A 14,443-nucleotide genomic window follows, 5' to 3' on the forward strand; every position below is an offset into this window, starting at 1 on the left:
CATACAAGCATAGTGTTATTCTCTCATCCTAGGAAAAAACACTTCCTTCTCCAGCTATTACCCCATTTCTTTTCTCCTCGCTGCAGAAAACTCTTCAAAAGAGTTGTCTATACTCATTGTCCCAGTACTCCTCTTCCCAATATTTCTCACATCAACTTCAATCAAACATTTCTCTTCACAGATTTTGTTAAGGTCACCAATAATCTCCACATTGCTAAACCCAATGATCAATTCTTCTTGTCATACTTGGTGTGGTAATCAACTTCCAAAATGACTCCCCACCCTCTGGTACTCATGCTCTTGTGTCCTCTCTTCCCAAGAACATCCAGAGGTGATGGTATAACACTTCTAAAAGTAGGTTACAGAAGACCATTACTACCCTCTTAGGTGCTCTTTTACACTCTCTCTATTTCTCTTGGATCACATGAGAAGAAGCTGCTACTATGTCATGAGGCCACTCAGACAGCCTATGGAAGAGCCCACATGGTGAGGAACTGAGATATCTGGACAACAGCCAATGAGGAACTGAGGACTTCCAAAAACTATAAGAATTTGGAGTAGGATTCTCCAGCCCCAGTCTAGACTTGAGATGACAGAAGCCCCAGATAAGAGCTTGACCACAACCTTGTAAGAGATCTTGTGTCAGAGGCACCCAATTTAGCCACTCCCAGATTCCTGACCCTCAGAAACTCTGTGATACAGTAAATGTTTATTATTTTAAGCTACTAAGTTTTGTAGTGATTTGTTACACAATAGGTTACTAATATACTTGACCTGTCACATCATTTGACACAGTTGATCACTCCTCCCTCCTTGAAACACTTTCTTAAGTTCAGCTTCCATTAAACCACCCTTGGTTTTCCTTCTAACTCATGGATCACTTCCCCTCAACTTCCTTCGCTGATTCTTGTACTTCTGCCCAACTTTTTTAAGTTAAGGAGGCCCAGAGCTAGCCCTGGGTACCTTTTCTTCTATGTCTACACTCACTTTCTTGGTGACCTCATCCAGCTTCATGACTTTAATTATCACCAATTATATGTTGTCAATTCCAAAATGTATATTTTGGCCCATTTCTCGCTCCCAAATTTCTGACTCATATAACCAGTTATCTGTATGACTTTTCCACTTAGATATTTAATATTAGCACAAATTCAACCTGATCAAAAGTAAACTCCTAATTTTCCCCACCCAAACTGATTCCATATTCTTCTTCATTGATGGCATTCTCCTAGTTATTCAGACTATCCTTGATTCCTATCTTTCTCTCATACCCCATATCCAATCATCAATGAATCCTATTGACTCCACCTTCAAGAATATGAGATCCACTTGCTTCTCACCTACCATTGCTACCATTTTGGTTCAAGCCACCATCATCTCTCACCTGGACATAGCAATAGCCTTCTAACTGGTCTCCCTGTTTCCACCCTTGCCTTTCTTCAGTCAGTTTTGGATACAGTAGCTAGTGTGCAGTGTGATTCCCTTAAATCGGCAGATATAATCATTCCTCTTTACTCAAAATCCTGCGACATATCCTCATTTTATTTAGAGTAAAAGCCAAAGCCCTCCCAACAGCCAGCAAAGCCCTACATGGTCTGGCTCTCTCTTACTCCCCTGAATTGGTCTCCTTCTATTCTCCCCTTACTCTGCTCCAGCCGTACTGACCTCCATGCTGTTCTTGGAATATGCCACACACACTCCCACAGCATCTGCACTGCTCTTTCTTCTGCATGGAGTGCTCTTCCCCTAAATATCATTATGATTCAGTTCCTCATCTTAAGTCTTTGCACAAATAGCACCTTGTCAATGAACCCTGTCTTGGCCATCCTATTTAATACCGCACACTGCCCCCACCCCTAGCGGCCCCAAGCCTCCTTATCCTACCTTTATTTTTTCCACAGCACTTAGCATCTTTTAACACACTAGAAACTTTATTCATTTATATTATTGTCTATCTTCCCTTTCTAAAATTTAAACTACAAAGGGCAAGTATCTTTAATTCACTGTTATGTCCTAAGCCCTTAAGATGGTGCCTGACATATAGATGACACACACACACACAAAAACCTTGTTGAATGAATGAATTTATACCTACTATCTATAATTATTATTAAAGCCTCAGAATTTTTCATTATCCACATTTTAGAGATGAGGACACTGAGGAAAAGGGAATTAACATTTATCAGTCTTACTATGTGCCGGACACTCTACATACGTTATCTTATTTATTCCGCCTATTTTTCAAGGCCCAGAGAAGTTAGGTAGCTGTCTAAAGTCACACAAGTGGTGAGGAGTCAATTCCTGATGTGAATTCAAGCCCCTGAGGATACCATTCTTTCAGTAAACACTCCCCATACCCTAGACTGGTCAGGGATCAAAAGTCACATGAAACAACTGTCTTTGGCCCAGAGAATCCACCATATCACAATCCATGGCATCCCTTAAGGGTCCTGTCTGAAGGCCAACAGTCAATCTCTACCTTACTTTCTGTCCCCAGGTGCAGGCACCAGTCCCCCCTGTGACACATGGTGACTGACAGAGACACAAACAGCTCCAGCCCCTCAAACCCACAAACCTGGGAAGAGGTTCTTGGTATTCGCTTTTCAAAAGTTGTAAACATTTTTTTCAAACATTTGAAATATCAGGGCTTTCAAAGCCTTTAGGGCCAGATGAGTACACACTGGCCCACAACTTCTTAATGCCTCCACCAAAAAAGAGCACTAGCCCTTTATCAGTCCAATCCTCAAAGACGTGAAGACAGCATAAAATCAGTGAAGTCACTCACAACCAATGGTAATAAGAATTAACGCTGTACTGGCTCTTTCAACATCCCAGACCTTCCTGAATGCTTACATACATTACACTTCTTATAATCTTCACAAAAACACTATAAGGGGGTTACTATTATTAGTCCCATTTTATAGACGTGAAAAACTGAGGCATGGGGAGGTTTGGTAACATTCCTAAGGAACCATAATTAGTAAGTAATAGAGCCAGAATTTGAGCCCAAACAGCCTACCCCCACAGCCTGTATTTAACAGATACACCACACTTCAGCATGAAAGCGAGCGGAACATGTAAACAACACCTGCAGCTGTTGAAGCCTCCAGCACTCCACAGAGCAAATCCATTCATGCTCACAGACAACACCTAGAATGGAAGCAAACTGACATATCTTCTAATAGAGCTATCTACACTTAACTCCCTTATCATTTCACAAACCCCATCCTTACCTTTCTAAAGAACCAGCCCTCCATCTTCCACTACATCAGTCATTTATTATTCATTGATAAACATGACATTTCAAAATTGCCACCATCACCTACCTACATCTTCAAGCTATCCTTTCTCAGTCTGCTCCCCATTTCAGCCCCTCTCATGACTGGTTTTCTTTATTTTTTGCCAGCTACCCATTAATTAAGGGAAGCTTTCTTTTGCTCCAAGAGCCACAATTTCATATTTGCTTCCAGTGATGGTACTGCTCTTATTCCTAAAGCACTCCCTTTCAGGAGGCTCATTAATCATTGATCACACATATTTCCACCTGCCTAGCTTTTCCTTCTTTTTTAAACACTGACTGCTTGAGTTTTAGGATTGCACAAATTGCCATTCAGTGGATGTTGGTCGGTCATCCACTCTGTCGCTGACTATAGTGGTGACATCTCTGAAATCTCTCTTTTTGGAAAAGCTATGATTTTACCAAGAAGTGAAAGCAATTTTAAACCTTTTAAGATGTCTAAAGAGAGAGTGATCCCTGTGGGCTAGAGGAATCAGAAGGATGGAGGAGGTGAGGATTGAGATGTTCTTAAAGAATAGAAAGAATAGGAAGGTCGGATTTGGCCAAAAGGAAGCTTATATGCAAAGGTAAGAAGGTTGAAGTTAGTAAGGTTTAGTCAAGTATCAGAAAACAGATTTCCAGTGGCAAGGTACCTGGGTGGCTCAGTCAGTTAAGCGCCTGACTCTTAATTTAAGCTCCGGTCATGATCTCACAGGCTCATGAGATTGAGCCCCATGTGGGGCTCAGTACTGACAGCACGGAGCTTGCTTGGGACTCTTGCCCTCTCTCTCTGCCCCTCCCCACACTCGCCTGTTTTCTCTCTCTCTCCCTCTCTCTCTCTCAAATAAATAAATAAACATTTTTAAAGATTTTCCCTGTAGAGAAAAATGGGAGGTAAGATCAGAAGATCAGATCATCTTAATGTCGAATGAAAAGACACTGAGATTGTATTCTGGAAGCACCAAACTGCCTGGGCTTTACGCCTTCTGTGCTGACCTGCCATGTAATTTTCTTAAGAATAATATTCTGTGCCTATCATCCTAGGGTCAACAAGAGGCTCTCCTTCATTTACCCAGCACTTGGCCCAGGATAGATCTGTCTCTCCAACACACACACACACACACACACACACACACACACACACCTGTAATCATTAACCAGATTCCTGGGCTATGGCACTTTCTGACAGACAATTTCAGCAGCTTTCTGTTCCACCTAGGAGTCAAACCCAGTCTGCATATATTATTCAACCAGAGCCTTGAAGACATTCCATAAGCCAAGAATTTACTGCACTCTATTTTCCAGACACAGTTCACTACAGGACTGCCTTGGCCCCTAGCCCCACATGTGTCCCGACCCCTACAAGGTGTTTCAGAATACCAGGGGAGCTTGGTCCACCTGTGACTCATCCCTGAGACACAGGATCTCCAGGTCTGGGGTCTCCTCAGTTTTCATCTACATGGTGAGTCCTAAGCTGAGCTGGTTTTCACAAAGAACACCCCAGGATACAACTCACAATCCCTAGAGTGGGTTTCTGAACCCAGGCCACTGGGCCTCATCTCTAGACTTCTGGACCCTGCCAGAGAGCATTCCTGGGGCTGTGTGGTTATGACTCCTGCCATGGGCTGAGTTTGTCCCACTCTGGTTCATATGATGAAGTCCTATCTCTCAATGTGACTACACTGGGAGATAGGGTCATTAGGAAGTAATTAAGGTGTCAGAAAGGATGAGATCATAAAGTGGAGTGCTGGTCTGATAGGATTAGTTACCTTTTAAGAAAAGACACCAGAGAGCTCTTGCTCTCTTTCTCTCTCTCCCTCTCTTTCTGCCATGTGAGGCCACAGCAAGAAGGTGGCTGTCTGCAAGCCAGGAAGAGAGCTCTCACCAGACACCAATTCTGCCAGCACTTTCGTCTTAGACTTCCAGCTCCAGAACTGTGAGAAGTACATGTATGTTGTTTAAGCCACCCAGCCTAAGGTATTCTGTCATGGCAGCCCAAGCTGACTAAGACAACTCCTATTTCCAGAGTCACACCCAAGTTACAGACCTGGGGCTGCAAACACCCAGTCCTAATATAGTAATGCTGGAAATATCAGCAAAGCAGATATCTTTATACAATTTCCCTTTTGCTTATTTTCATTGAAGACTCCACATGGTCTCAAACTTTTCTGGATCTCCATCTCCGTCCTCCACTTCTATCTCTGGAAATATCACCACCCTCCTCATTCAAATCCATTGGTGCCCCCTGTGACTGTCCCTGGACTGATTCACTCATCCGTGCTAATGCAATAGCTAGTAAGTTCTTCCTCCCAAGTAACATATATGCTAAGAGTCTACCAAAGGCAACACTATATATGCCCGAAAATAAAAACATCTTACATTTTACCTGGTAATTTCAGGTGCTTGACAAGCTAATGGTTCCTTAGGAAACCCCAAAGCACAGCCCACAGAACCTTGCCCTAAAAATCTAAAGGTGATCACCCAATAGGGGGATGGGCAATCAGATCATTAGGAATGTCTTGGTTTTTCCAGCTTCTCTCATGGGGTTCTCTAGTGGGCTCCTTCCCCAGCTTGGAAAGAGAAAGGCCAGACTTTGCAAACAGCAACACAAGTCACCCAGAGCTTCCCAGATACCTCTGGCAGCAAGGACTTAGCAAGAAAGGGTGTCAGTAACCACCCTGATATGTACTGGTGGGCCACAAATGACTGGCCATCACAGCTGCCAGCTTGTTAGCCCCTGTGGCCAGCCCTTATCCCACCCCATGTGCATACCAGACCTCAGACTGGGTAGGAATAAATTGACCCTGCTCTGTAATCCTGACCTTGCCTTCCTCCACTTCTCTCTATAAATAGACAGATTGCCCTTTGAAGCAGATCAGTGCCAGCCCCCAGCCACACACATCCAACCTCCCCCATCCCCAGTGCCTAGCCCCTAGCCTCCATCCCTACCTAAGTACAGGGAGTCAGGGTGAGTGGGGAAGCTTCCTCAAAGGGAAGACAATGAGGAGTCTTGTGGAAACCATCCCTGATGACATAGTTGGGGTATTTTTGTTTTCATTTTGGTAACATTGACATACATAAAATTCACCACTTAAAAGTATACAATTCAACAGCATTAAGCATATTCACAATGTTGTGCAACCATCACCAACTTACAGAACTTTCTCATTACTTCAGAGGAAACTCTACTCATTAAGCAGGCTTTTGCCAATCCCCCTGCCCCAGCTCCTGCAACCACTAATCTGCTTTCGGTCTCTACAGATTTGCCTATTTTGGGTATTTCATATAAACAGAATCATACAGTATGTGTCCTTTTGCCTTTAGTTTCTATGATGATGTTTTGAATCTGTCTTTATGCGTGTCTGATAGACCCAAATATCAGCCATAGACAACCTTGGGAAACATGGCCCACCTGCCTCTAGACATAGAAGGTCGGCACCCCTCAGCCTAAGCACCCCATTCAAGGTCCTGTGAAGCTTCAAGAGATATAAATCAAAGGTGAAGGCACAGCTTGCCCAAATGAAAGTCTTCAGCTTAAAGGAAATAACAGAAAGGCAAAGGAAAGGCCCAGGACAGTCAAGGAAGGCTTCATGGAAGGAGCAGCACTGCTCTGTGCTGGAAAAATGGTCAGGACCACAGGGACAGCATTTAACCCCAACATGTACATGCTCCCAAAACTCTACCTCCACCTCTGACTTTGCCCCTTAACTTCTGATTTGTGCATCCAGCTACCCACACGGCATCTCCACTTGGGTGCCTGATAGGCGCCTCCAAATTAACACTTTTGACTTCCCTGCTCTTTACATTCTTACAAATCTGCTTTTCCATCACTGTCTCTTGTCTCAGTAAATGGCACCGCTGTTCACCCAGGTGCTCAAGTCAAAAACCATGGGAATCATCCTTGATTTCCCTCTTTCTTTCCTTAACACCCCACATTCAATCCATCAGCAAACTTACTGGCTCCATCTTCAAATATATCTAGAATCTGACCATTTCTCAACAACAGCATCAATGCTAAGCTGCAACAAGCCACCATCATCTCTCACCTACACTACTGCAACAGCCCCCCAACCTACCTCTTGGCTTCCACCCCTGTCCCACTAAAGGCTATTACTTACAAACAATTAGCATGATTCTTTCATAATGTATTGTTCAAAACTTTCCAATGACTTCTCATCACATTTAGAATAAAATCTGTAACTTCATCCATCACCTGCAAGCCCACCATGATTGGTTGCTAACTGCTTCCTTTATTGCTATCCCTCTTTCTTTATTCACTGTACTTCAGCTACACTGTCCTCCTTGCTCTTCCTGGAACACCTCCTGCCTCAGGGCCTTTGCACTTGCTGTCTTCTCTGACTAAAACACTCTTCCCCATGATACCTGGCTTGCTCCTCTATTCAGATCTTTTTCATGTCACTTCCACAGAACAGAAATACCTTCCAAAACTTAAACACCCCCTTTCATTGTGTTTTATTTCTTTACAGAGTTTTATTTTTCCAAGAACTAATAATTCACTTGGCAAAATAATGTATACACATATACACACATAAATGTTATTTTCACAAAATTGATCATTACTTGGTAACAAATAAATATACACAATATGTACATACACACATATAGATGTATGTACCTTCCCCATTAGACTATAAACTCCATGAGGACAACTTGTTTACCTTATTCACCACCGTATCTTCAATGTATACAATAGTGTCTGGCATATAACAGAAACTTATTCAATACTTTTAGCAAAAAACTGAACACGAATGAGTGTAAATTGGGTATGATGGGGCCACAAAGAGAGCATTTCTGCTATAAGAAGAAGTCAGGGAGTGGGAGGAAACAGACCTCTTCTTCAAACTCCTTACCTCAAGGTGATAAAGGTCTTCATTACCTGGCCCCTCCCATATTTCTGACCTCACACATTTCATCACATCCAATCCATGGTGCCCTGGTCACTTGCCCAGCCCCCATACACTCTGCACACAAAACTGCTGCTTCCTGTTTCCCAGACAGCCAGGCTCTTGTACCCCTCTACGTTTTATACTGCCCCCTCTGTTTTCATTTCCCTTCACACTTTTGTTCTCCTGCCATTGCCTGCTCACCTTCCAAGCTTGGCCTGGGATGTGAACAGCCTTCCTAACAGCCCCAGGAAGAGCTGGCTGCTACCCCCTGCTCTGCCCCCACCCATGGTACACAGAGTTCTAATAGCACATATCACACTGCATTAATGACCTGTTTATAGGTTTACCTCCCTTATTAGACAGTGAGCCCAAGGGAAGGGATCCAATTTCTACATTTACATTAATATCCTGCTTTACATTTAAATGTCTCTTCCCTTGCACAGAACTTGGTTATTACCAGGTATCTCAATCCTTGATGAATAAATGATTCAACCAATTAACCAAACTAGAATTCCTCTTAAGTTCACCAATCTTTGCTAATGGCATCCCTCTGTCTAAACCAATTATGACTCTCAGAAAGCCACAGAATTGTCACTGGTGTTAAAAGTGAAGTAAATCTTCAGACACTTTCTATGTGTATTTCAGGGCTTAGTCTGAATATTTCACAGCTCCCTCATACCTAACTGAATAAACTCATGAACAGCCTTTAAGGTCTTCCATAATCTGGCCTCAACCTGCCTTTTTTTGACTTAACCCCTACCTAACACCCATCACGGTCTTTACATTCCAACAAACCAAGTTCTCGTCTTTCCCAAAATGTACACTTTCCAATATCTCTGCTTTTCCATTGGTTGAGAATCTTCTTTCTTCTCTCCCATCACTGCTTTTTGAGATTCTACTCAACTTCAACACTATTTATTCGTTCATCCTACAGGTATTCACTAAGTGTGTACCACGTCTGGCATCATTCTAAGTGCTGGAGACGTTTATAACAGTTCATGCAGCTGAATGGGACACCTAAGTCCCCTTCCTTCATGGGGCTTTCCTTTCAAGTGAATATCTACACACTGCTTTCACAGAGTTTATAATCTAGTGGGGAAGAAAAATGTATGGGTTGGGGGTGGGGCTGAGAGGAGTGGGTGTGTTTGCCAAGCAATGACTAACTATATAAAAAAGAATATTGATTAAGCTGTGTAGTGAAATAGAATGTGATAGGAAAGGGGCACTCCTCAGCTTGGGTGGTCATAGAGGGCCTTCCTGTGGAGGTGATATTTGAGCACAGACCTGAATGAACTCGGGAAAGGCAACTAATAAATAGCAAACAAATAAATAAGTTTGATTATGATAAGCACCACAACAAAATGCCAGGGTGATATCACAGAGTAGTCATTTGTAAGGTGAGGGCAGCTACTTTAAATGGGGTAGCACCTGGGTGGCTCAGTTGGTTGAGCATCTGACTTTGGTTCAGGTCATCATCTCATGAGTCATGGGTTCAAGCCCCGCGTCAGGCTCTGTGCTGACAGCTCAGAGCCTGGAGCCTGTTTCGGATTCTGTGTCTCCCTCTCTCTCTCCCCTCCCCTGTTCTCTCTCTCTCTAAAAAATAAACTTTAAATAAATAAATAAATAAATAAATAAAGTGGTCAGGTAAGGCCCCCTGGGGAGATACCATTTGAGCTAAGACTGAAGGATGCAAAGAAGGAGCCAACCACGAAAGTGACCAAGGGATGCCCATTCCAGAAAGAGAGAACATTATCCAAAGGAGTACGGAAAGAAGAGCCTGGGATACTCCAGGACCAGAAAGGAGACTGGCAGAGCAGGCCTGGCAGAGCAGGAGGAAAACAGGTTGGTACAAGGCAAGGATGGACAGGTGGTCAGGGGCAGATCAGGTGAGGCCCTGCAGGCAATGGCAGAGAGCTGGGAGTATGCCAGTCTTCACCTACTTTCTGTCAATCTATTTCTACCATTCAGCCTTTCTCAAGGTGTCTTGATAATGGAAGACTAGTATACAGGAAGAAGAGAGAGGCCGGAGTATTCCCCTCTTCTTGGTTTCAATTGGCATTTTACAACAATGGTGGCATCTCCTTTGTCCTTGCAGCTTCCCACAAAACATCCCCTTCCTCTAAGGTCACAGCTCCCACCAGGCAGGATGCATCATGGTTTGAGCAGCTTCTAGGTTCTGGGGTTTGGGTCCTACCAACCTAGAGTTAGAAGCGGTTTCCTGCTCTGGTTGCCTCCCATCCTCTATTTCATCTATGCAACAAAATCTTATATTAATATTCCTTATTTGAAATATCTAAAATTGCTCTCTTCCCCAAGGAGCAGGTGGCAGCAGCTTGTGTAGCCATGGCCAGGATTAAGGCTCAATACCTTCATAGCAAGAAGAGGGAGCTGTCTAAACAGCTAGAAAACCTGAAGATGGAACTGTCCCAGCTGTGTGTCACCAAAGTGACAGGCCACACAGCTTCCTTCCAAACTCTCCAAGATCTGAGTTGTTAGCAAATCTATTGCCCATGTTCTCACTGTCATTAACCAGACTCAGAAAGGGAACCTCAGGAAAGTGTACAAGGGAAAGAAGTACAAGCCACTGGGGCACCTGGCTAGTTCAGTCAGTTAAGCATCCAATTCTTGGTTTTGGCTCAGGTCATGATCTCACAGTTTGGCTCAGGTTTGAGACCCACATCAGGATCTGCACTGACAGCAAGGGGCCTGCTTGGGATCTGTCTCCCTCTCTCTCTGTCCCCCCCCCCCACTTTCTCTCTTTCTCTCTCTCTCTCTCTCTCCCTCTCTCTCTCTCTCCCTCTCTCTCTCTCTCCCTCCCTCCCTCTCAAAAATAAAGAAATATTAGAAGAAGAAGAAGTAAAAGCCCCTGGATCTGCAGCCCAGGAAGACATATGCCAGGTGCTGCCAGCTGACCAAGCACAAAGAGAACCTGAAGACCAAGAAGCAGCAGCAGGAGGAGAAGCTGTTCCCACTGCAGGAATATGTGGTCAAGGTCTGAAAACTGACATCAATAAAATGCAAACTGGAAAAAAAAACCTGTGAAAAAATATTTCACTGACTAATATAAGAAGCCACATAGGTTTTGTGAGCAGAGTAGTGCCAGGATCTTGAATTACCTTTTGGGGAGATTACTCTGGCTGCTGCAAAAAAACTGTTGATAGGCTAAGAAAATGAGCAGAATTTTAAGCCACCTAGAAAGTTCTTTCAACAGTCCCAGCAACAGGTGGTTGTGTCCAGGGTTTCAGTGATGACAGTGAATAGAGTGAAATGGATAGAATCAAGTTCTATGCTGGAGACAGATGCTAAGCAAACCAGCAACAGATTGGATGTCAGAGAAGAGGAAAAAGAGAAGCATCAGTAATGACTCCTCTGGAATTTTGGTTTGACTACCTGGGTGGAAAGTATAGAGATAGAAAGATAAGGGCAGGGGAAGTTTGGAGGTCAAACAGCATGTCAAATTATCTCCTGCTTCATGAAGCTTCTAGTTATCCTCTCAGTAGGAAGCAATTTCTCCCTCCCTTGTAAAAACAGCATAGTGGAATAATACAATTATATAGCTACATGTCCATTTGACTTACTTCCCTTGCTAGATTGTAATTTGTTGTGGCTCACCATATCTTGTTCATCTTTGTGACTTCCACAGGACCTAGGGCTCTCAGACGTGGAGCCACAGGGCCAAGCACTGAGCTGGCAGCCTAAGAGAATCACCTCTAAGCCAGAGACACCAAGTTCTAATCTCTTATTATCCAAAGGGTATGGCTTTCAGCAACCACTTTGAGCCTGTTACATCTTTCCCCAACTCATAAATTAAACGCATTCCCCTGTTGATGGGTAGCTGTCACTGACCTTCATGCCCATATTGCTTTTCTGAAGGAATAGAGTGCATGACTATTCTTTCCAGCAGGAAGGACACACAGAGACTCAACAAATAGCTACTGAACTGAATCAAACTGGCACCACCAAACACCACGAACAGCATGGCTTCTTTTAAAAGCTCTCTCAACTTTCTCCAGTTTCCTAACCTCTCATTTCCGGCCATTCCTGAATTCACTGAAGCCAATCCCCACAGTGACATGAATGGCTGCAGGAACGCTGGGTCCATAACTGATCCTGTTCCCTTGGGAAGGTGAGGCAAATCCCCTGGGCCCTTTGCTCATCTGAACAAAGAACACAACAGTCCTGCCCTGTCTCCTGCTTCTGAGAGCCATTGTAAGGAGCGGCCATCATTTATGCAGAGGGGGAGGCCTCAAGAAGGAGTCTCCTGGAGAAATGGAAAACAAGCATTCTGCTTCTCACCTCTCCCATCCCAATACAGAGTCTGCCTCTCCTAATATCATCTTTCTTGTGGCTGCAGCCACTTCAGTCTCTTCCTTCAGTTCCTTCCACTGCCTCTTCATTTATTTTTTGAATTAATTGTAAGCTCTGTGTCCTCACTTTAAGTGCTCTTTAGATCCTACATGCATCCCATCTCATTTCATTCTCTCTCTGGACGCCCTCTGCTCTAAAGCAGGACTGATATCATCCCCACAGCCCAACAGCAAATATTCACCAAGTACCCACTCTGGATGAGACACTGTGCCAGACAGTGTTGATGCAAATAAGAGACATATCCTCCCACAGCTGAGTCTGTCTGAGGACACAGGACAAAAAGTAAGATTCCCTCACTATGCAGGCAGGACCACTACTTTGGGCCTCCCTGTGATACACAACTACACAAGATTTCATGCCATTTCTGCCCAGGATGCTAATTCTCCACATCTCTACATAAAGCTGATCTGTTTTTTTCTGGGTGCTTGCTCTGAGGAGAAACTAAAAATGGTCAGCCAAGAGGACTGGGGCTTGATATCCCATCCGCCAAGAAATCATTAAAAGAACTCTGGGAGCCTAGTAGAGAAGAGAAGACTGGGCTATCATCAAATACTCAGGGGTATTCATGTGAAGGAGGGATGATGAGGCTGGGCTTATCAGGTCCCCAGAGGAAGGCCAGAAGCCAGGAGTGAAAGCTCCCATGGGCAGATTTTAGTTCAGCCCAGTGAAGTATGTTCCAATAGTCAGAAGGGCCTGAGGACAGGAGGACAGCCTCAAGTGGCAATGAGGCCCCTGTCACTGCAGGTGACAACAACCGAAGGGACACTGAGAAAATATAAGCACTGACTAAATGATATTTTCAACAGTCTGTTGTTAATTCTATGAAGATACATTCTCCAAGTGGGAACTGAGACTCTGCCAGGGCAAAATCTTCATGCCATCACTAAAATTACCACGTCCCTTATCTTCTATGTACTCTGAAAATGGGGCAACACTATCTGTACTTCCAGAGAGAGAAGAACTAGCCCTGGGCTAATCACATGAGAGAACTCAGGTGGGAGCTTCACACATCTTTGGCTCTGGTGACTGAGGGAAGCAAGAAAAGTGGTGGATCATTGATTATCCCCAAATCAATTGAAAGCATAAGAACAGTTTCTTTTATGCTTCAAGCTGAAAACATAAGCGTGGAAATAAGACCCTTTCCCAATCAGTTTTAGGCTGTAAACCCCAGTGGGAAAGTGATTTGACTGTCAAGAGAAAATACAGGAATGGAAAGCAAGCCCCCTGTCACCATAAGGCTTTTAGAAGAGCAACCCAACAGTTCTTCTGGGTGGCAACAAGACGCCATGAAGTGACATCTTGCCTTTCCATGAAGAAGCAGAGAATCCCTCTACCTCACTTCATTCACAGAATTGAAATGTCCAAGGGGTGGACAAGTGAGAGATTCTGGCAGGACTCTGAGAGGCCATGCAGGTTGGCTTCTCAGGCAGATGTCCCCCATGCACATTCAGGGGGCTGGGATATACAAATCTAATGGGGCAGCCCATAGACCAAGCTAGTGTCTGTATCCTTGAGCTTTTTACGCATAATCAGCCCAGGAAGGAAAACAAGAGTCAATCCCGAAACAAAAATTACTCAGTGAACAGAGGCTATGTGCCCTGCCATAGGATAACAACAAAAGCCAAGAGTAGTCCTCAGTCTGAGAGTGTGAAGGAAGAAGGCAGACACACATAAGAACCTGTAGGAAGTTGCTATCCAATTAACTGGGAGATTTGATTGGTACCTCGGGCCTCAGTGGTTGGGAAAGGCTTCACAGGAGCAGAAGGCCACACAGCGGTGCAGTGCAGAAAACATGTGGTTGTAATTCTGGATATGATTTGAAAAGATGATTCAGATATGCACTGTCCAATAAGGTAGCTTTTAGCCACGTGTGGCCATTTAAATTTAAATA

At 44.0% G+C, this 14,443-nt stretch overlaps 1 protein-coding gene across 8 annotated transcripts in view; it reads right to left on the reverse strand.

Moving 5' to 3' along the window:
• Positions 1-14,443, reverse strand: part of CACNA1E (calcium voltage-gated channel subunit alpha1 E) — a 496,397-nt gene that overhangs the window by 410,780 nt on the left and 71,174 nt on the right. The window contains exon 1 of one of the 8 annotated variants that reach the window (XM_081791868.1): positions 14,276-14,357. The exons of the other annotated variants lie outside the window; for them this stretch is intronic. The gene's annotated coding sequence lies outside the window, so the exon portion shown is untranslated. Of the gene's footprint in view, positions 1-14,275; positions 14,358-14,443 lie in introns of those variants that run through there. 8 annotated transcript variants of the gene reach the window in all.

This window comes from Panthera onca, chromosome F1 (assembly GCF_046562875.1).
Source record: "Panthera onca isolate mPanOnc1 chromosome F1, mPanOnc1 haplotype 2, whole genome shotgun sequence".
Lineage (NCBI taxonomy): Eukaryota > Metazoa > Chordata > Mammalia > Carnivora > Felidae > Panthera > Panthera onca.